At 36.9% G+C, this 22,037-nt stretch overlaps 1 pseudogene; it reads left to right on the top strand.

Annotated features, from left to right (window-relative positions):
- Positions 1-11,496: 11,496 nt before the first annotated feature.
- LOC132605135 (V-type proton ATPase subunit F-like) lies at positions 11,497-19,465 on the top strand (annotated as a pseudogene).
- The last annotated feature ends 2,572 nt before the right edge of the window (positions 19,466-22,037 follow it).

The raw sequence follows: 22,037 nt of genomic DNA, 5'->3' as shown, positions 1-22,037 counted from the left end.
GTAGAGAATCACAATTTATCTCAAGACCAACAAGATGTGTTAAATGATAAATTAACTGAGGTGGATGTGGTTATCCCAGATAATGGAAGTGGGGCTGACCCGATTCCTATACCCGAAGTTGCGAGCAATACATTGGGCACTACACAATCAATACGGTCTAGCCATGTTCAAGATGATGAAATAGGTTTTTATAAAGGAATGTCATTCAAGAACAATGAAGAACTAGCCACTTGGTTAAAACTTGCTTGCTTGAAGAAATTTTTAGAATCAAGAAGGTGATTAATTCGCGTACTGTGTATTGCTTCAGATTTGTACATCCGGAGTGCAAGTGGTGGCTGAGGGCTGTGAAGCTTTTAAGTTCTGATAGATTTTGTATCAGAACTTACATAAAGCATCACACATGTGGTTCTGAGCACATTACGAGCCATAATCCACATGCTACTGCGAAAGTCATTGGTGAATACTTCAACGATAAGTTTCCTTACGATAAAGGCCTATCTACAAAAGATATGAGTCAACCAATCCGTACAGATTTGGATTGTAAGGTAAGTTATTGGAAGGTTTGGAAGGGCATGGAGATTGCAAAGGCTTTGACAAGGGGGACACATGAGCACGGGTATGCGGTGCTTGATGCGTACCGTTATATGCTTCGTTCTGCAAATCCAAGAAGTAAGACGGCATTGAAGGTTGATGAAAATGGGAAGTTCAAGTACTTTTTTGTAGCCTATAAGGCTTGGATGCTTGGTTTTGTGCAAATGAAAAAAGTCATAGCTGTCGATGGGACATTCTTGAGGAGCAAGTACGAAGGAGTGTTGTTGTCAGCAGTTGCACAAGATGCGGAGAATCATATTTTTCCAGTGGCATTTTGTGTAGTGGACAAGGAGTGTGATGCTTCGTACAAATATTTTTTTGAACAAATGAGAAGCTATATATAGGATACCCCTGAGTTGTGCATAATTTCTGCTAGACATCCAAGTATCAAAAAGGCGGTTTCAATTGTCTTCCCTACATGTCATTATGGTCTTTGCATGAGGCACCTAGGGGAAAATCTGAGAACCACCTTTCACAATGGGGCGGTCCTATCTCAATTTTATAAAGCAGCAAAAGCGTACAATATTGATGTCTTCAATGACCATTTCAATCAAATCAGAGATTTGGTTCCTGGGGCCGCCGAACATCTTGAACGTGCTGGATTCCACAGATGGAGCAGGGCATTCTGCCCCGGAAATAGGTATTTTCACATTTCTGTTTTCAACAAGTATCGTATCTGCTGCAACTAATAGGTAACTTGTTGCGGCAGATATTGTACTTGTTGTGATTTTTGACACAGCTGAGCCTCAGCCACATGTTCCAACACTAATATGTTTGTTTTGTCCGGTATGATTTTATGACGACAAACGTTGCTGAGTCGGTGAACTCAATGTTCAATGTTGAAAGAGAATTTCCCATTACTGCTCTATTTGATTCCATAAACAGGAGGTTTACTGAGAAATTTCATGAGAGGCGTATGGAGTTCATCGACTCACCAACCATCTTTGTTCCCTTAATGGGAAAAAAAATATCAAAATTTGTCAACTTGGGTAATAAGCTATTGGCCCATCAAATTGCCAACTACAAGTTCAGCGACATCAGCCACCGTTCAGTTGTAACAGTCGATCTGCAAAGAAAATCTTATACTTGTAGAGTTTTTGACCTGGAAAAAATACCTTGCCCACATGCTATGGCAGCGCTTCGAGTCCAATGTGGTGAAGACTTTGGAAGGCGGATTTATGACTACTCATCTCCATATTACAGGGTGGAGAATTACATAATTGCATACTGTGAGGAAATAAATCTTGTGCCTTCTGAAAAATCTTGGGAAGTTCCTATGGAGATTTTAGAGAGAGAAATACCCCCTCCACATGTTGATCCGAGCAAACTGGGAAGAAGACGGACAAAGAGGAGGTGTGCAATCGGGGAATCACTTGCAACGAGGAAAAACAAATGCTCCATATGCAAAACAGCTGGCCATAAAAAAACTACATGCCCAAACCGAATTATTCCCTAGTTTTTAAATTTGCAATGTCTTGTAATAATAATTACTATTGTTTGTGTTTGTGAAATTGGATTTTATGACATTTTTATGTTGTTTCTGTTAGTAAAATTAGTTTAAATGATATGTTGATCTTGCCCAAATCACCAATGTATGTTCTGTGGTTTTGCAATTTCTGAACAGTTTTCACCAAGTAAAAATTCTGTTGCAACAGCTGTGTAACTTGTTGGGATTTTGCCAACCAATAATCGAACTTGTTGCAGCAACTAACTTAACTTGGTTTTCCAACAAGTGACATGACTTGTTACAGTAAATTCCTATAGTGTTTTGAGTTTTTACATCAAATGGAATGAGTTGTTGCAGAAAGTCCTTAACTTGTTTCATCCAACAAATGGAATGAGTTGTTTCATCCAACAAGTGATATGACTTGTTCAACAGCTATGTTACCTACTGCAACAGATTATGTACTTGTTGCAACAGGTTAAACAACTGCTGCAACAGATTATGCAATTGCTGCAACAAATTATGTACTTGTTGCAACAGGTTATGCAACTGCTGCAACAGATTATGCAATTGCTGCAGCAGATTATGTAATTGCTGCAACAAATTATGCAATTGCTGCAACAAATTATGTAATTGCTGCAACAGATCATGAAATTGCTGCAACAACTAGGATATAAGTCACATATGTTTAGTTATTAACAGAGGGAACCAATGATATTTAGTGTTAAACAAAGGGATTCAATGATATTTAGTGATCAATATATTTATCTACTAACATCCTTAATGGATTAGACGGTAATTTCATTGATTTGATGGGAAATTCTAAGCGTATACTTCCCAAATCGAGCGATCGTTGGTGTAATTTGATGAGAACTACTTGATTCACCCATATTTAGGTGTAAACAACGAAAACCAATGATATTTATTGTTTACTAAATGTTCCTAACCAATTTGATGATATTCTGAGTCAGGACATATGATCAACTAAGCGTATACTTCCCAAATCGAGAGATCGTTGGTGTAATTTGATGAGAACTACTTGATTTACCCATATTTAGGTGTAAACAACAAAAATCCAATGATATTTATTGTTTATTAAATGCTCCTAACCAATTTGATGGTATTCTGAGTCAGGACATATGATCAACTAAGCATATACTTCCCAAATCGGGCGATCGTTGGTGTAATTTGATGAGAACTACTTGATTCACCCATATTTAGGTGTAAACAACGAAAATCCAATGATATTTATTGTTTATTAAATGTTCCTAACCAATTTGATGGTATTCTGAGTCAGGCCATGTGATCAACTAAGCATATACTTCCCAAATCAAGCGATCGTTGGTGTAATTTGATGAGAACTACTTGATTCACCCATATTTAGGTGTAAACAACGAAAACCAATGATATTTATTGTTTACTAAATGTTCCTAACCAATTTGATGATATTCTGAGTCAGGACATATGATCAACTAAGCGTATACTTCCCAAATCGAGAGATCGTTGGTGTAATTTGATGAGAACTACTTGATTTACCCATATTTAGGTGTAAACAACAAAAATCCAATGATATTTATTGTTTATTAAATTCTCCTAACCAATTTGATGGTATTCTGAGTCAGGACATATGATCAACTAAGCATATACTTCCCAAATCGGGCGATCGTTGGTGTAATTTGATGAGAACTACTTGATTCACCCATATTTAGGTGTAAACAACGAAAATCCAATGATATTTATTGTTTATTAAATGTTCCTAACCAATTTGATGGTATTCTGAGTCAGGCCATGTGATCAACTAAGCATATACTTCCCAAATCAAGCGATCGTTGGTGTAATTTGATGAGAACTACTTGATTCACCCATATTTAGGTGTAAACAACGAAAACCAATGATATTTATTGTTTACTAAATGTTCCTAACCAATTTAATGGTATTCTGAGTCAAGACATATGATCAACTAAGCGTATACTTCCCAAATCGAGCGATCATTGGTGTAATTTGATGAGAACTACTTGATTCACCCATATTTAGGTGTAAACAACGAAAACCAATGATACTTATTGTTTACTAAATGTGAAGCTTTTAAACAGGTTACTCATCCATTACAACAGATAATGCACTTGTTGCAACATATTATTAACTTGTTGCAACAACTAACCCATCTGTTGCAACATATTACAAACTTTTTGCAACAGATGGGTTAGTTGTTGCAATTTCTTCAACAATTGAATGATTTGTTGCAACAACTGACTCATCTGTTGTAACAGATCACAAACTTGTTGCAACAGATTATCAACTTGTTGCAACTTCTAAAATAGCAGTTAGATTTATCGCAACAACTAACCCATATGTTGCAACAACTAAACCATCTGTTGCAACAAATTTACATCTTGTTGCAACAACTGACTCATCTGTTGCAACAGATTACAAACTTGTTGCAACAGATGGGTTAGTCGTTGCAACTTCTTCAACAGCAGTTAGATTTGTTGCAACAACTGACCCATATGTTGCAACAACTGAACCATCTGTTGCAACAAATTACAAACTTGTTGCAACAACTTACTCATTCGTTGCAACATATTAAAAACTTGTTGCAACAGATGGGTCAGTTGTTGCAACTTCTTCAACAGCTGTTAGATTTTGTGACTTGTTTAAAACTACTAAAACCACTAAACATAATGTATTGAACACAACTTAAATAATGAACACCTAATATATACTTAACAAAATGTCTTAGAAAAGTACTGAACACCTAATATATACTTAAATTACATAATGTCATAAAAAAAACTCCTAATATATACTTAAATTGTTCAACAGGCCATATTTTGGCTCCAAAAAACGCAAAATCAATGAACTGTTTATCAACCCATCTTAGGGCTCTAACACCTTTTCAATGGCACCTAATGCCTATCTCCATTGCATCCTCCCTACAGAGTTGTCGTTGATTAGACTTTCAGGTTTTGTCACAGTTGTGCCGGTAAGCAAAGCCTCCATAAAAGCAATTGACCACGAACCACATGCCCTATCAGTGACATTGCGGGGGAGATTCTGTAGCCTATTGAATTCTCACGATTCATTGAGTAACTTTGCAGGCAAGTGTGCGAACATTCCACTCTGTTGCAATAACTTAGGCCACAATTCCATTACCGGCTCCATGAAATAAAAGAAATCAGATTCTTCGTAGACGGGAACGTTGCAGTCATACACATTTACGACTCCCTCTTCAATCATGAACTCGAGAGTGACAAAATGTGTGGCATTAATATTCATCACTGTTAAAACCCTCTTTGCACCAGCCCACGAGCAGCCTCCCGGGTAGGGTCTGACACCCCTACAATAATCGACCATATCATCATCCCACTTGAATTCAGCAAGTCTAACCTTCACAGGCACGACATTTGGAACTATATTCTCTTTTGTCAATTTTGTGTACCTCTTGGACATGTTGTTGTAAAAGTTGAGGTCCAGGATTATGTCAGTGGAATCATAGTACTCAGGGAAATTGATTTTCCTCATACGCATTAGAAGCAGGACTTCATCTACATACTAAAGTAAAAGTAGTAAAACAGTTAGTTACTTGGTGCAACAGATTATCTACTTGTTGCAACAACTAGTTAACTTGGTGCAGCAGATTCAACAAAATAAAGGAACTGTTGCAACAACTAGTTAACTTATTGCAACAGATTATCTACTTGTTGCAACAACATACTGAATTAGATAGATATATACAAGTGTTGAAACTTACCCAATCCTCCCACAAAATTTTCATGCTTGTCAGATCCTTGAAGTCTGGTGCTCCAAATTCATGCATTGAGTACATGGTTCTTCCACTCTTTTTGGACTTGATTGCAGTCTCAACCTTTTTCTTTCTTTGGGCATGTACAGGCTTGAAAATGTCCACCTTCTTTAGCACTTTTGGCCCAACATCAAGAAGAGGAGTCTCAATTGACTTACTAGGAGTAGCAATAGATCTTCTTAATCTAACTGATGCAAGTGCCTTGGCAATTGCTTTGCCCCTCCTCCGAGCATGAACAGGAGTATAAGGTGAGGAAAGATTCTTTGTTGGGACAAGCCAATATCTGCATAGAAGTGTTTGTGGCTACTTGGGCCTGCACTAATTCCTCCACCTTTCTAATCAAATTATCCATTTTATCCTTGCAAGTGGTGCACTCACAAGCACATGAGGGCACCTTAGAAGTACCGGCACCAACATCAACAAATCTTCTACCACTCAATCCACCACCACTAAAATTACCACCAAATCCAGAAAAATCACTCAATCCAGGAACTGGAGTAAATCCACCAATATTAACATCATCATCTCTTAAATTTTCCCCAGCAATACTTGCTGGGACATCACCAACAACATCAACAGGCTGAACAACACCACCAACAGCATCAACAACAACATCACCACCAGCACCAATAACAACATGACCACCAGCAACACGACCACCACCACCAGCTACAACATCATCAACCCTAGTGATGGCTGTCACTCCAGCCAATTCCCCTTTGAACCCATCAATCAATCTGTCAGGCACAGATTCAATGGGCACAAAGGTGACAAGGCATGGCATCTGTAACTCTCTTACTGTTGGGACAAGCCATGGGTTCACAACCTACAACAAAAAAGTAGATATATCATAATGGTGATAAATCATAAAAAGTAAAACCTATTTAAAACAAGTTAACAGGTTGTTGCAAAAGGTTACACATCTGTTGGGCAATGTCCAACAGATAGGTAACTTGTTGCAGCAGGTATCTCATCTGTTGGAAAATTTCCAACAAATGGGTAACATGTTGCAGCAGGTTGCTCATCTGTTGGATATTGTACTTGTTGTAAAAACTTACTGTAACAGATTCAGATTCAGAAGTTATCAAATTAGTAAATAGAGTGATATGTTGCAACAGCTGTGGTACTTGTTGGAAATTGTCCAATAGATTTTCAACTTGTTGCAGCAGGTTTATTAGCTGTTGGACATTTTTCAATAGATGGGTAACTTGTTGCAGCAGGTTACTCATCTGTTGTAAAAAACTAGTTGCATATTATAACAGATTCATCTGTTGGGTAACTTGTTGCAACAGGTTAATTATCTGTTGAACATTTTCCAACAGATGCATAACTTGTTGCAACAGATGCATGTGTTGTTGCAGCAGATTATAAAACTTGTTGCAACACCTAGTCGTCTGTTGTGTTCTAATGCTTACAGCTTCCTTAGGGGGGTTGAAAAGGTCAACACTCAATTTTGTGTTGTTCCTAGCAGTGAGCCATCTAAGAATTCTTGGATAGGTAACTTCTTCGGAGTATTCTTTGACTTGATGCCTGAGGTGAGGAATGGCTTCAAATGCCCAAGCCTAGAAAAAAAAGATGCCATCAAAAATCAAAATTTTGATTGAAATTAAAAAAATAATAAAAAAAGGTAAAACATTAAAGAAAATTTACCATGAAATCCCAAGGGAAGCCATATAGGTTTTGTGTCTTCCCCGTTGGCTTCAAATCCTTCATCAAATATTCAACAGTCAAGCTAAAGCTTTGAAAACCCCAGGCATAGTTGTTGAAGGCATCATAGTCCTCAGCAAGTTTAATCAATCCAAGCGGTATGTTGTAATTTACGTCTCTTGCCCAAAGAACACTGTGCACAAACCAAACTAAGCATAGTGCCTCCTTGTGCTTTTTTGAGAAAGTTTTGGACTCTAAGTCTTGCAACAATTTCTTTTGAATGTAGCTCTTTCCCACTAAGTTTACCAAAGAGACATCATTCTTAGCTTTGGAACCCTTTGCTTTCTTGGCTGCCTTGGGCGTCCGGGCTGGCTTGGTTAATATAACAGTAGGAAGAGGCTCACAAGGATAACATCTCAATCCGGTAACTATGGCGAACTCCTTCATGCCAAAGCAAACAGGCATGCCACAGTAATTGATCCAAATCTCATCCTTTCTATCACAAATAATCTTACGCTTCAAAAGCTCATAAACCATTGTCATTTGAAATCGGGCACCGGTATCTTCAGTCAAATCTAAATAGAGCCCAAAGCAGCTAGCCCTAAAGAAATTCTCTAACCCCTGCTGCCGGAGAATGCCCCTGAAGGTGTCAAAGCCCTTGCCCATGGTTGATCTAACCACAAAATCACCGGACAAATCCTTATTTCCATTCAGCGGCATCGTCACGCCGTACTTTTCAATGCTGAAACTCTTAACGACCTCCTCAATCGAAGGTCCATTGGGATCTGTGGCAATACTAGAAGACTCAACAAGAATGGCATCCACATTATGTTTCCTTTTTCTTCTTAACTCAACCAAGGTCTGATCTGTTGATTCTTCTTCTTCTTCATTACCATTTTCATTTTCTACATCTTTTTCACCTCCTTCATCCCCTTCAGCTGCTTCATCCCCTTCATCTCCTTCTTCTGCACTTACTTCTTCTTCATCTCCTTCAGCATTTTCTTCATCTCCTTTAGCAGATTTTTCATCATCTTTTTCACTTTCTTCTCTAGTTTCTTCACTTTGTTCATTTTTATCACTTTCTTCTTCATGCCCAACAGAGGTTTCGTGGGTTTCCTCTCTTTCTGAAGCCCCAGTTTCACTAACTCTTTCCTCATTTGTTGATTGACAAATAGCAGTCACAAGTTTATCTAATGGTGTTTGCACCTTAGCTCTTTTACTACTTTCTCCCTCAGTTGGTTTCTCTCCTTTTCTTTTACCTGGAGCCATTTTATCTACACACAGGAGATAGAAAACAGTTTTAATTGGTTAGTGCAACATTCAAAGTAAAAAGGGAAAAGGAATATGTTGCAACAAAATACGAAGCTGTTGCAACAACTTATTACTTGTTGCAGCAGAATCTTAATCTGTTGGAAATAGAAAAACAGTTGCAACAGCTTAGCAACTGTTTTGATTTTTTACAACAGCTGGTTAATATGCTACAACAACTGCTTCAGTTGATCCAAAAACCTCAACAATTGTTTTGATTTTATCCAGCAGCTATTGGATAAAATCAAAACTTTTCCTAAACCATAGCATGACAGCAACAACAACAGCAAAAATATCTAAATTTAACTACAAAACATCTATATTTCACTACAAACACACAACCATCACAAATCTCACTCACAACTTAAACAAAATACACCAAATAGGATTTTTTTTAACCATGCAACCTCAGCAGATGTTTGCAACTGTCAAACAAGTGTTGAATTTGTTGCAACAGCAACAACAACAACAGCAAAAACATCTAAATTTAACTACAAAACATCTATATTTCACTACAAACACACAACCATCACAAAGCTCACTCACAACTTAAACAAAATACACCAAACCATGCAACCTCAGCAGATGTTTGCAACTGTCAAACAAGTGTTGAATTTGCTGCAACAGGTAACCTCAGTTGTTGGAAAACATCAACAAAATTGCAAGCCTTTTTTTTCGAAACAACAAGGAGAAGAAGAACAAAAACAGCACCAAAAACCATAATTTCACAACCACAACCACTATTTACAAACTCACAAACCCCAACAAGTGCAATAAATACACGAAACTACAACAAAACAAACAACATTCAAGAAAAACCCATGCTCTTCTTCATCTTCTCTAACCAAAATCATCATTTTCACACTCTGATTTCAAAACCCTAACTTTTGAACCAAGTGAAAAAAAAAAAAGTTTACCTGAGAATGAATAGAGAAGCAACAGCAATGGAGAGAGAGAGAAATGAGCAGCAGCAGCAATGGAGAGAGAGGAACGAGCAGCAACAATGGTGGTCGCCGGTCGCTGGTTTTTTGCAGCAGCAACGGAGAGAGACAGAGACGAGGGAACTGGGAACTGCTTTTTCTTTTTTTTTTGAAATAAAATGAACAAGTAGTTGGGGTCGTGGGGGGAAGTGGGTTGGAAGGAGTTTTTGTATAATGTGTGTGGGTTGGAAGAAGTTTTTGTATAATGTGTATGGGCTTTTGTGTATTTTGTAAAAGATTATAAGTTTTAAAAATTATAATTTAGTCCCAATTTTAGTTAATCACATTTTTAAGACAAGTTTGACCTTGGCTGGTCAAACTTGTCACCAATTCTAATTATGAGACTTTTTTGTCACCATAAGTTAAATCTTCCTAGTAAGTGGACACTCTTTTTGAGCCAGAAAAAGAGTAAGTGGACAACTTTTTTATCCGAAAGAAGTATAATTTAGAGTGTAATTACGAAACATAGCTACAATTTGCATATCTATGAAACGTAGTTACAGTTGTTGTATCAGAGGGGTATTAGTTGTATCAGTGAAAGAAGTGTATCAACATGTATTGTCTATTTGTTACAAATCCAAAATGGAGCTAGATATCGTAATTATTTTGAAACTATAACTACATTTCGTAAATACTGTTTGTCACGTAATTTTTCCGTTTTGTTTTTAATGATGTTTTAATTTGTGGCAATTTCTGAATTATAAATCCAGAAAATAGTTGTTTTTAGCGAACTGAGCATTGAATAGTATCTATAGCCTGTTTGACCAAGCTTTTAAAATCAGTTTATTTTAAAAAGTGTTTTTTTAAAAGCACTTTTTAATGTCGAAAAGTAGTTTGTGTTTGACCAATTGATTTAAAAAGTATTTTGAACAGGAATTAGTGTTTGGCCAAGTTTTTAAAAAGTACTTCTAAGTGTATTTTTCTTAAAAGTGCTTTTGGTTTTTTAGCTTCTGAAAAACTATTTGTGCTACTCCTCAAAAGCATTTATTTTCTCCCAAAAGCTTGGTCAAACACCTCTTTTTTTTTAATAAGCACTTATTCAAAAAATAAATAAAAATAAGCTTAGCGAAACAGACTACTAGTCTTCCTTCATTCTCCCATATCTAAATACCACTCTCATCAGTGTCTCGCCATTCAATTCCTCTAATAAGCACTTGAAGTTCAGCTTCAAGATTTTCATGTTTTTGGTATTTGATTGCATATAATAATAACTCTAATAATGTGAATCATAGGAAAATCTTTTGTGGGGTTTCATCAAACTTTCTATATCATTGGAATTTTAATGATTTTGAGTGGAAAATGACGCTTCTTTAACTATTTTAGGAGTCAATTTGAAATCTTGAATTTGTTTTGTGTTCACGATTCATGCTTTTAATCATGATTGGTGCTTTTAAGGGCCCATTTGGCCAGGAAATTTGAAAAAAAAAAACAAAAAAAAGTTGCTTTTGTTTTCAAAGTGAAAAATGGTATTCCGGAAAATTGGAGTTGTGTATGGCCGTGAATACAAATTGGAGTTGTTTTAAATTTTTGTGAGTGATTTAAACTGAATAAAGTGAAAAACGAAAATAATTTTTGGTGTTTTTGAAATTCTGGGAAGTTCCAGAATTTTATGGCCAAACATGATTTCTGGAATTCAACACCGACAAAAAGTAAAAAAATATTCATGGTCAAATGGCTATTAATTGTTTGATGTTATGGTATTGTAGTAAACCTTGGTGTGTTAGATGGCTAACCGAGCTCCAGTCAGAACTCAGAACCAACAACTCTGCACTTATTGCTATGATTGCTGATGAGTACTTAAATGAGCTTTCGTTTACATTAAGCCTCGAAATTAACACTTATAATCTGCTTATTTTCTTTGTGTACCAATGACTGAGCTTTAACAGTTTTCTTTGTTGTCTAATGCACGGTTCACATGTCAAACCAATTATATGTTTGAGCTTTGCCCCATTTTAAGAATCTATATTACACATATCAAAACAATAAAAAGAAAGTATGCAAAATTAAACGCCCCTTTAGAAAATTATCGAGGTTAAAGTTTCTCATAAGTCAATTTAAGCACCTAATCCTTTAGAACCTTTTTCTACCATAATGCTTATCATAAGAGATGAAAGGTGAAATCAGTGGCTACTCACGCTAGGAGTTCATTGGCAAGTGCTAGACTAAATAAAAATGTCAATCGACCCCTTAAACCAGATAATGAAAGAAAGATGGTAAAACCTGAAAGTTACCATTGAAACGAAAAATTGTGATGCCAAGTTACTATAAAAATATGGTGGTACTCTTTCATCCTAAGAAATTTCCATGGGGATCTTGTGTGCATTACTGCATTATCAATGATAACCTATCTTGTAATTATGGAACAGTTAAATCTGCCACATGCTTTCTAGAAATGCTAATGTTCCTTTACCGTTGTGATTTTATCAGATAACCCTGGAAGAATAATCTACCAAATGATTAAAGAATAGCTTTACCAGTCCGAGCAATTAAATATTGATTCTATCTGGCTCATAGCCTAAGTTGTAACATATAGTGGCAAGTATACCTCTTGTTGTGCCAAAGCCTTAATAAGCGTTTCTAAGTATGAAATATCAACTGCTAAAATGCTATGTTTAACACGAACAGGTAAATGCTATTTTAAAGAAATAGTCTTGAGTTGAATACACTACTTCGATCCTGTCATCTCTCTCTTTTTATGTTATTGGGTATCTCAATACGGGTAAATATATCCTTTGATTATATGACTTGGCAGGGTCAAGGCTAATTTGATTCTGTGGCTAAGTTCTTGAATTGGCATGAAATAGCAACAACAGAATGGAAATCAATACATACCATATCAAAAAGAAAAATCGCTGCATATTTGTTGTCATGGAAATTTCCTGATGTTGGTGGAGATGACTTACCTATGCAGGATACGATTACGGGATTTTTACTGGCTGGAGTTGGCAATGTTGATTTGCCGAGGAAAACAAATTACCTTATTGTGGATCCAAGTATGTTTCTACTTTGGAATTTCTGGTTTCTAGCAACTTTAAGCATTAATTCTTTTTTACGTTCTGTGCTCTAGCCTTTACTTAATTAGAAAATGACAGTTTAATATGGACTATAACTTTGATTCATGATTTGTATCAACGAATAACCCTGGAGATCGCCTAAACTGTTTACCAAGGACAGTCATCCTTAGCCAGTTTGAGTTGCTTTACCTAGAGTTTGTTTCTTAACATTTTGGTCATGTGATGCTTGGCTACACAACGTTTTGATGACCGATATGCCCTTGTAGTCCTTACTTAAAAAACATGGTATGGATAACTGCTTTTACTTGTCTGCATAGGAATAGCAAATAGTTCGCCATAATAGTAATAGATGAAAGTAGTGCCTCTAGAGTAGTGTCACTACAATACTACCCTATAGATGTAAGTGGAAACACTACATGTTACCTTTCTCAAAAAAAAAAAAAAAAAAGATGTAGTTTCACGCAAAAATGACTTAAGCTTTGCGTTGAGGCTACACTGACAAAAAGTATGTGTGATACCCGAGGAACAGTTGAGGTGCGCACAAGTTGATCTCTACATCATCATTATTAGAAAAAGAAGTAAGTTTGGTGCTAGCACTGCTAGGTGAGACTTATTGGTCTCCTTTTAGACAAAAACTAATTGAGTGACGTGTCAAAATGTGGACCCCTTAGACATGATTGAAATTTATAAGTATATATTACCAGCTTGACCAGTTTCCCTGGTAATACTACCTACCGTGGATTTATAACATTTCACTAAAATAAGATATTTGATCCGATTACTGGTAACCCGCAGGGAAATTAACTTGACGATGATGTGGCACTGATTGCTGATGACTGAACTGACTTGGCGAATTAGTTTCCACTAACTAATCACTACTGACGTAGCACAGCTTTTCCAACTGAAATTTTATTCTAAGTCTTTCCCGTAGCTTTAAAATTCTTCTGTAATCTTCGGAACATTCACTAGAAAGAATTTTGCTACGCAAGAGAGATAGTGGACTGGAGGCGACTTTAGATTTCTAAAGAGATCCAACTATTTGCCTTATTTTCATTGTGTCTTTGATAAAAGCCGGTTAACAACCAGGATTTTGGCTGTTAGATCTAGGGGTGGGTGCTTATGCAGTCAATGCCAACATTAGTCTATCTGAGCTCCACCTAATAATTATCAGGTCAAATTTAGTTCAGCGGTGCATTGAATGCACAACGCTCAATTATTTATTATGTCTGCACATTTCTGTATTTTCACACCTATAAAATGTATTGTATGTAGTGCCGGCAGTTCTGACCCGCTTTTTAGGGGCCCACCCACATTTAAACGGGTTGGGTGATTAGGTGAATGACATTACAATATGGGCTAAATATGGGTTGAACTACTTGATCCCCCCCCCCCCCCCCCCTTTTTTTACCCTTGGAAAGTGTGTAAATACATGTTAACATGTTGCAATTGGGGAAATAATCATTTCTCTCTTCGAGATTGCTAACTTTGAACCCTTTGCCGTCCTTCACTGTGAAAGCATGCTCTTCATTTTTTCCAAATAAAAATTTGTCAAAAGTAGAAGAGATAACAAAACAAAACAAAACAAAAAAGTTGGAATCCTTGTTTTCTTTTTTCAAGTGATTTCGCAAGTGAATGACAGGGCCGGGTCCTAAAGTCAACTTCAAACAGAGGCCCTAATTTTTTTTTAAAAGGAAAGATCGTCATATATATTTTTATTTAACGTCTATTTTTCTAGCTTTTTCAGATGCGAAGTCATTAATTACTATTTTATAATCGATTTGTTCTAACAATTCTTTTCAGTTGATCTAATTCATTCAGTCTCTCTTGAGACATTACTGATCTTAGATAAGATTTTATCAAGTTTAATTTGGAAAAACTTCTTGCGGTTGAGGCAACAGTTTATAAAAGACATCTTTAAGGAAAACATGGGGCCCCAAGCGATTGCTTTATTGGTCTTATAGTTGAGCCACCTTGGTGAATGAGTGCTTTGAACATATCAATTGAAATGCAATCACAAGCATGCTTTGGTGATTGATTACTAAATGAGATACCAGTCAGGCCATCTTAGGTATTGAAAATTTCCTTGTGCAGAATATGGGTAATCAAATAACCGATCACTCAACCCATTTTTAACTCGTATTAAATATGGGCGGGGTTGGATTTTAACCCTTTTTTTCTCAACCTGTTCTCAAGATGCTCAAATCCAACCCAACCTGCCCATTTGCCTTGTATCAAGTTAGTATAAAGTAAATTGTAAAGTTAGGAAGAACTCAACTAGTTTTCTCCATCTCTCCCTATCCTTCTCAAGATTTTTCACAAAATAAAACCAGAAATTGAACCCTGATTGCACACTTGTAATAATTATTTGCCTTGTTTGTCATTATATCACCAACTTGAGTACAGGCTGGGCTAACTGTCACGCCCCAAACCATGGCCTGAGCGTAACACGACATTCGATGTCTGACTGCATGTGACCAAGCGAACCACATGGTTTGCTGAATCAACATGGGACATGTACTGATGCGGAATATAAGTCAAACATGAATGATCTGAGTAAAACATGAGATTTAATAATCATAAGTCTGAAAATATTGTTTTAACATAAGTGCGAAAATAGTCTGAAAACATCATAAGTACGAGCCAGCACGGCTATACGACACTGAACATCTGACATGACATGTTAGACCAATGAAATCTCTGAAACATGAGTTTGAATACTAAATTTGTATATCGGGACAAGGCCTCGGCATACCTCTACTGCATAACATGACATGAATGTAAGTAAAGACAACACCCCGAATGAGATGGGGCTCACCAAAACCTGATACGAGCAATGTCCTAACGAGTAGATTCGTCGTCTTGTAAATCACTGCTCGCATCGTGAAATGCAAGCCCCGGGCAAAAAGGACGTAAGTACATTTGAATTGTACTTTTATGTAAAGCAACTGAATGAACAAACACGGCACATGAAATAATAAGAACTGAAACTGAAACTGTAAGCTGCACATAAGTATTATCTGACTTAAATATAATATAACATGAGTAAAACATTGGGAGAGCCTTGGTATAACCGACATGTGACCACCACGTGAGCACGTGACGTCTGATCTCTGCCCGATCAGCTAAGCCATCTCGTAGCTTGTCGGGATACGAGACATGAACATGACATGAATGGATCCATAAAATAACCCGCAATAGGTAAACATGAAGGAATCGTCCTAACTAGACGAAGTGATCCTTATCCTAAGTTGGCATACGTAGTTTTAGGTATTAACTTTCTCGGTAATCTGTGCAACTCCCAAAAACATGAACATGAACATAGGTGGCTGATAAACACAGGAATTTTATAACATGACTTGTAAAAATGATTTATATGTATAATCTAACGTGAATATAAATATATAAAATAACTTGTAAGAAGCATGGAAACATGTAAGATACATGGAATTGAATAATGTTGGTTCATGACTTGTAATTGAGAACCCATGGAGTTCAAAGTATGGGCATTCATGGATTACAGACAGGTTCATGACAATCATAATGACGTATCATGAATACAATTAATGAAACTATAAAAGAAGCATGATATATAGTTATACATGTATTTAGGGTTTTCATGAACTAAAACGTAATTTTGATTCTGAAACGAAATGTATTTCATGGACCAACGTGGCATGGGGAAGAACAAAGATGTTCCCACACGTGGATAGAAACCCTACATACCTTAATTGCTCCAAAACTTGTATCAACTTTTGTATCTTGAAGAAGAAACCCAAAAGTCTGAACTTGAAATCTTGATAAGGGTTTTCTTAAAAACCTTTTAATTGTAGCGTAGAATCTTGTTATCCGCAGATAAGTGTTAGAATTACTTAGGAATACATGGGAGAGACTTACCTTGATGTGGGAAGATCAAGAGAGGAGAGAAAAGTCGTGCTAGGGATTGGAAAACTGAAAAATGGAAATAGAAATTCGGGAAAACGCGACTTTTAATGAGTCTCGGGCGCGTTGGCGTTTGCGCCGCAGATCGCATTCTGCGGTCGCAGATGCTAACGCACATTCAAAACAGAATGTTGGAAACTTCGGGACGGAAAATTTGGCCCAAATGCGTTAGGAAATGAGTCGCAGTTCGCATTCTGCAGTCACAGATACGTGTCCAGCGGACTGCTCCGCAACCCTTCAATAAAACTGTCATAACTTTTTGTACAAAAGTCCGTTTGACCTCCGCCATATATGAATGGAAAGGATTTCAAAGGGCTACAACTTTCAAGTTTTGGAGTTTTCTCAAATTCCAACTAACTTTCAATAAATCAGGCTGGAAGACAGACTTATCGAAAACTTAGTTGATTCTATGAATCTTGTACACCTCACTATCCGTCTTGATTCCGAAACAACTATTTCCACACAAACTCATTCCGATGGGACTTCATATGGCAAAAATATCATGGTAACACTCATTTAACACATTCACACCTAATCCGGATTTATGGAGTGTTAATTAACAATCAGGTTTTGACTTTTAGATTTAGGTACGGCTACTTATGCAGCCAATAACTAAACTTATCTATCTGTGCTCCACCGTGCTACACTTCATCATTAATAGGGGTCAACGTTCTTTATGTTTTAGGTTAGCTTATGCATTGATCTTAACTATCTTTGGGATAAATCCCCATTTTCGTTCTCTTGGATAGGAGATTTTGAAGGACTCAGATTAGGGTAGAAGGCTAGTAGATAGTCGTTGTTTCAATCTATAGTCTATTGTTCTTTGTTTCTTGCTACTATATGTTGTTTCTTATACTTCGATTACCTTATTTATCTGTGGTAGCTACTGCTCCCTTTTTTCAGACTGCTCTATTTTGACTTATTCGCTTTCTTTAGTTTCATTTGCATTTTGCTTTGAACTGCTTGTGCTTATCTAACCTTTCTCGTTGTGTTTTCTCTTGAGCCGAGGGTCTTTCGGAAACAGCCTCCTATCTTTCCGAGATAGGGGTAAGGTCTACGTACACTTTACCCTCCCCAAACCCCACATTGTGGGATTTCACTGGGTATGTTGTTGTTGTCGTCTCTTGGTGCCAATAGTAAGGGGTAATATGTCGTAAAATTGAAGGGAGAAAATAGCCATTGTTATTTGTAAAGTTAACCAAGACACTGATGTTTTATCTGATTATGTTTTATCTGATTATGTAATTCTGCAATGTATTTGGTGCAATTATGAGCTTCTGATTTAAACGATAAAAAGAAGGTGCACAGGATATAGACTCCATTGTAAATATTGATCAAAACAGTTAAGTGGAGAGGTGGTGTATGACTAACTACTTACTCAGTCGGCTAGAAGTGTTTCATCTACCCTTATGTAGGGAATTTGGCATGTACATATGTTGTGCTAGATACTAAAATACAAGAAACGCAACTATTTTAAGGAGTTGAAATAGTAGCTCAATTATAATCTAGCAGCCGAGGAAATGATGGAAAGATGAAATGTTGGGGTTTTCTTTTGAGTGTTGGACCTTTTAAATTTTATAATTTATTTATTTTTACTTCTGAAAAGAAAGTAACTTGGATTGTCTTTCTTATGGTTTAGAAACAACGGTGAAGGAGATTGAAGATGCTTTTAAGGAATTCACTACAAGAGAAGATGTCGCAATCGTGTTAATCAGCCAATATGTATGTTTTTTGCTATTTTTCTGTTGTGATTTTGGTCAATTAACATTTAGATGTCTTTCATATTATCAAGAAATTTATCAACAGTTTGCTGATTAGCATTTACCAAGAATATTCAGGCTTTGCAATAAGTGTTGAATCATCTAAACTACTACTTTTGTCATTGAGAATGCCAGCCACTGAAATTTGTTTAGTATTATCGTTGAGACTGAGCTGCAAATTGGATTGATCAAAAGCACAGCTTATCTGAAGTACCTCATTAATGGTCAAACTTCAATTAGACAAAAGTGGTGAGCTATATGTGACTTCCCTTCAGCCATACCAAACAACATAAGTGCAAAAGATTAGTACTGTCCCGTGGGAAAGAAAACCATTTAGTCAGTCCCCTTCCGATAGTGAAAATCAGTAAAGTTCCACCTGTCCCTCCTTGAGTTATACATGCTAAAGCCATTTAATAACTATTTGAATCTAGTACTTCCCATCTCAAAACAGTCCTCCAGTATTATTGTGTATGGAATAGGCGCTGATATGCTACTTTATTGTTTCGCCACTACTACTCAGTCTACTAACAGTTCAACGTGAACTAGTTCTTTACCTAAAGTTGTCTAATATGGTGAAAGAGTTCTTTTGTTGAAGCGAGAGTACTGTGTGCTTTTATGTATTTAAATGTTGTCAGCTTCTTCCTTGTATTCGTAGTTGCATTAAGAAGATAATAAGGTCCTAAAAGAGACTAAATATGCCCGGTGTACCCTTTTCAGCTTGCCAACATGATAAGATTTTTGGTTGATAGCTACAACAAACCAATTCCAGCTATTCTGGAGATTCCTTCAAAGGACCATCCTTATGACCCTGCCCATGACTCTGTTCTCTCGCAAGTGAAGTATCTCTTCTCTACTGAATCAGTGGCATCTGAAAGGCGTTGATGATGGAATAGTGTTTTTTTACATGCCCGAATCATTTGTTCACATCTGAATGTTGTATTCTATGTCACCTTTGCCCTCGTACGTTATTCATTTTACAATCTTCTGTTGTTATTTATTACTCAGTTTATTTTTTTGCCAACTTATTGATGTCAGTTTCTAAAAGCTAAATCTGTGAGAGAAAGAGCGAATGACCTCGATATAAATAAGTCAGAAGTTTATTTTTTATTTTTATTTTAACTAAAAGGCCACCATGAAGGTGGAATTTTATTAATAAAGAAAATATATACACATCAATCCAGAAGAGATTGATCCAGCTAAAAACAAAGAACAGAAAATAAAAAAAGATCAATCCAACAAGATTGATCCTAAAATGAAAGAAAACACAAAAAATCTAGTGACTTATGGCCAGTAGAAGTAGACATGAACAGATTACACCAACTAGAATCCAAGAGCCTTGGCTTGATAACTTCTATCACACCTCAAAGTCTCACAGGTGGAAAGCTTCAAGTCATCTGAATCATTCTTCAGGCAATCTTGAAAGTAGTTGTATATTGCTGTGTATATCACCTTCTGCATGAAAACCAGGTCATTATACTACTTGGTCCATAACTAGTACAATCTACTACTTAGATCATGAGCATCACACCATTTATATTAAGGAATGAGCATGCCAAGCACACTGATACCACCCTAATACATATGCTGCAATAACTCACAATCTGTTGAAAAACTGTACTCAGCAATGGTTTAAAGTTCTGGTGTCAAAGACTAATCTGGTGCTTTGTCTTGAAGAGTTCTTATTCTCAAGTTAGGAATTCCTCTTTTTTCCATATTCAGAATCCTCTTAGCTTGACTTGGTAATTCCTGAAAATTATGAAACTGAACTGCACCTGCAAAATCAAAAACCAAGTTAGTTAAAAAATCTGCAAGTCCATTTCCTTCTCTATGTATATGCTCCACAGTCACTCTTTGATCTTCCATCATTCTCTTGATATCATCCACCAACATTGAGATGCTCCAAGGGATCTTCCATTCAGCATTTATAATCTTCTTCATGGTCATGGAATCAGTCTCTATAATCAATGGAAACAGTTGCTTTTCCACACAGTACATCAGCCCCATTCTAATAGCCTCAGCTTCAGCAACAATATTTGATCCATCTGTCAGAATTTTAGCAGCTGCATACACCAAATCTCCCTCTTCATTTCTGATACAAAAAGCAGCAGAACTTGGTCCTGGATTTCCTTTAGCAGCTCCATCAGTATTACACTTGTAGAATCCAGATGTAGGTCTCATCCATTTAATAATTCTGCATATAACAGTTGGCTTATATCCTTCGAAGAATTGAATAATCTGATGCCATCTAGTTGGAATATTTAGCCCAGGAAACTGAACTTTACATAACATATAAATGTTCAGATTTATGTCATATAGCGCTCTATTCAGATTCATATTACCACCATGTAACCTGTTGTTTCTCCACTTCCATATTTGCCACACAATGAAAGCAGGCACTGCTTTGTATATAGTCTTCATTTTGAATGGCATTTTGCTTCCCACCAACTTCTCAATCCAGCCCCTATATTAAAGAATCTCCATACCTTAGTAGCCAAATCTCCGCACAGAAATAGATGGTTAATAGTCTCAATCTGAGCAGTATGACAGCAACAACACTTTGAGACTATAGGAATGCCAATACTTGCCACCACTTCATCAATTAGCACTTTAAACTTCCACAATCTCCACATAAAGAATGAAATTTTAAAAGGCACACCTTTGATCCACATATTCTGAAATGGAACTGTTACATTAGCTTTTTGTCTCAATAACTCCCATGCACTACTTACTGTAAACCTTCCTGTACTTGTCATCATCCACCAAGGTCTTGTCACGACCCAACCCCGTGGGCCGCGACTGGTGCCCGAGCTGGACACCCATACACACCTACTTACCTGATCGGCGTATCCATATCTTATTCATATTCAACATATATTAACTTATACAGATATTAACCTGAAGCGGTCGCATATAACATACATATCATACAGAAGCCGCTAAGGCTGTCGTGGAACATATCATCCGAAGCATATACATAAGCATATATATATATATATATACATACAAGCCGTTAAGGCTACCATAGCAAATAGGTTCGCTTAGACGCAAACCACAGACATAACCGCACAATAGCGACCCATGACCCACATGTATGTCCACAGGCCTCTAACAAACACAACAGAATCATATGACGGGACAGGGCCCCGCCGTACTCCTGGATATACACATACATATATATATAACGGAAGAGTCTGTACCAAAATATGGGCTCCAGAACAAGGGAGCACTCCAAGGCAGCAGAACAGATAACCTAAGTTGTCGGGTCTCTCACACGAATGTCTGTACCTGCGGGCATGAAACGCAGCCCCCGAAGAAGAGGGGTCAGTATGGAATATGTACTAAGTATGTAAGGCATGAAATACAACTGAAAAGATCATAACTAAAATAGAGATTCCAGGAGTCAAGTATCATAATCAAGAAATTACTGTACCTGTGTAGTACGGAACAGAATCAAACAATTTCATGTCACATACCGTACCCGGCCCATCCTGGGACTCGGTGAATGAAACCATGTCATTATGTCATCATGAAAACATGTAAACATATACCGTA

The sequence above is a fragment of the Lycium barbarum genome, chromosome 8, assembly GCF_019175385.1.
Source record: "Lycium barbarum isolate Lr01 chromosome 8, ASM1917538v2, whole genome shotgun sequence".
Taxonomy (NCBI): domain Eukaryota; kingdom Viridiplantae; phylum Streptophyta; class Magnoliopsida; order Solanales; family Solanaceae; genus Lycium; species Lycium barbarum.
This window is presented reverse-complemented; position numbering and strand designations above follow the sequence as displayed.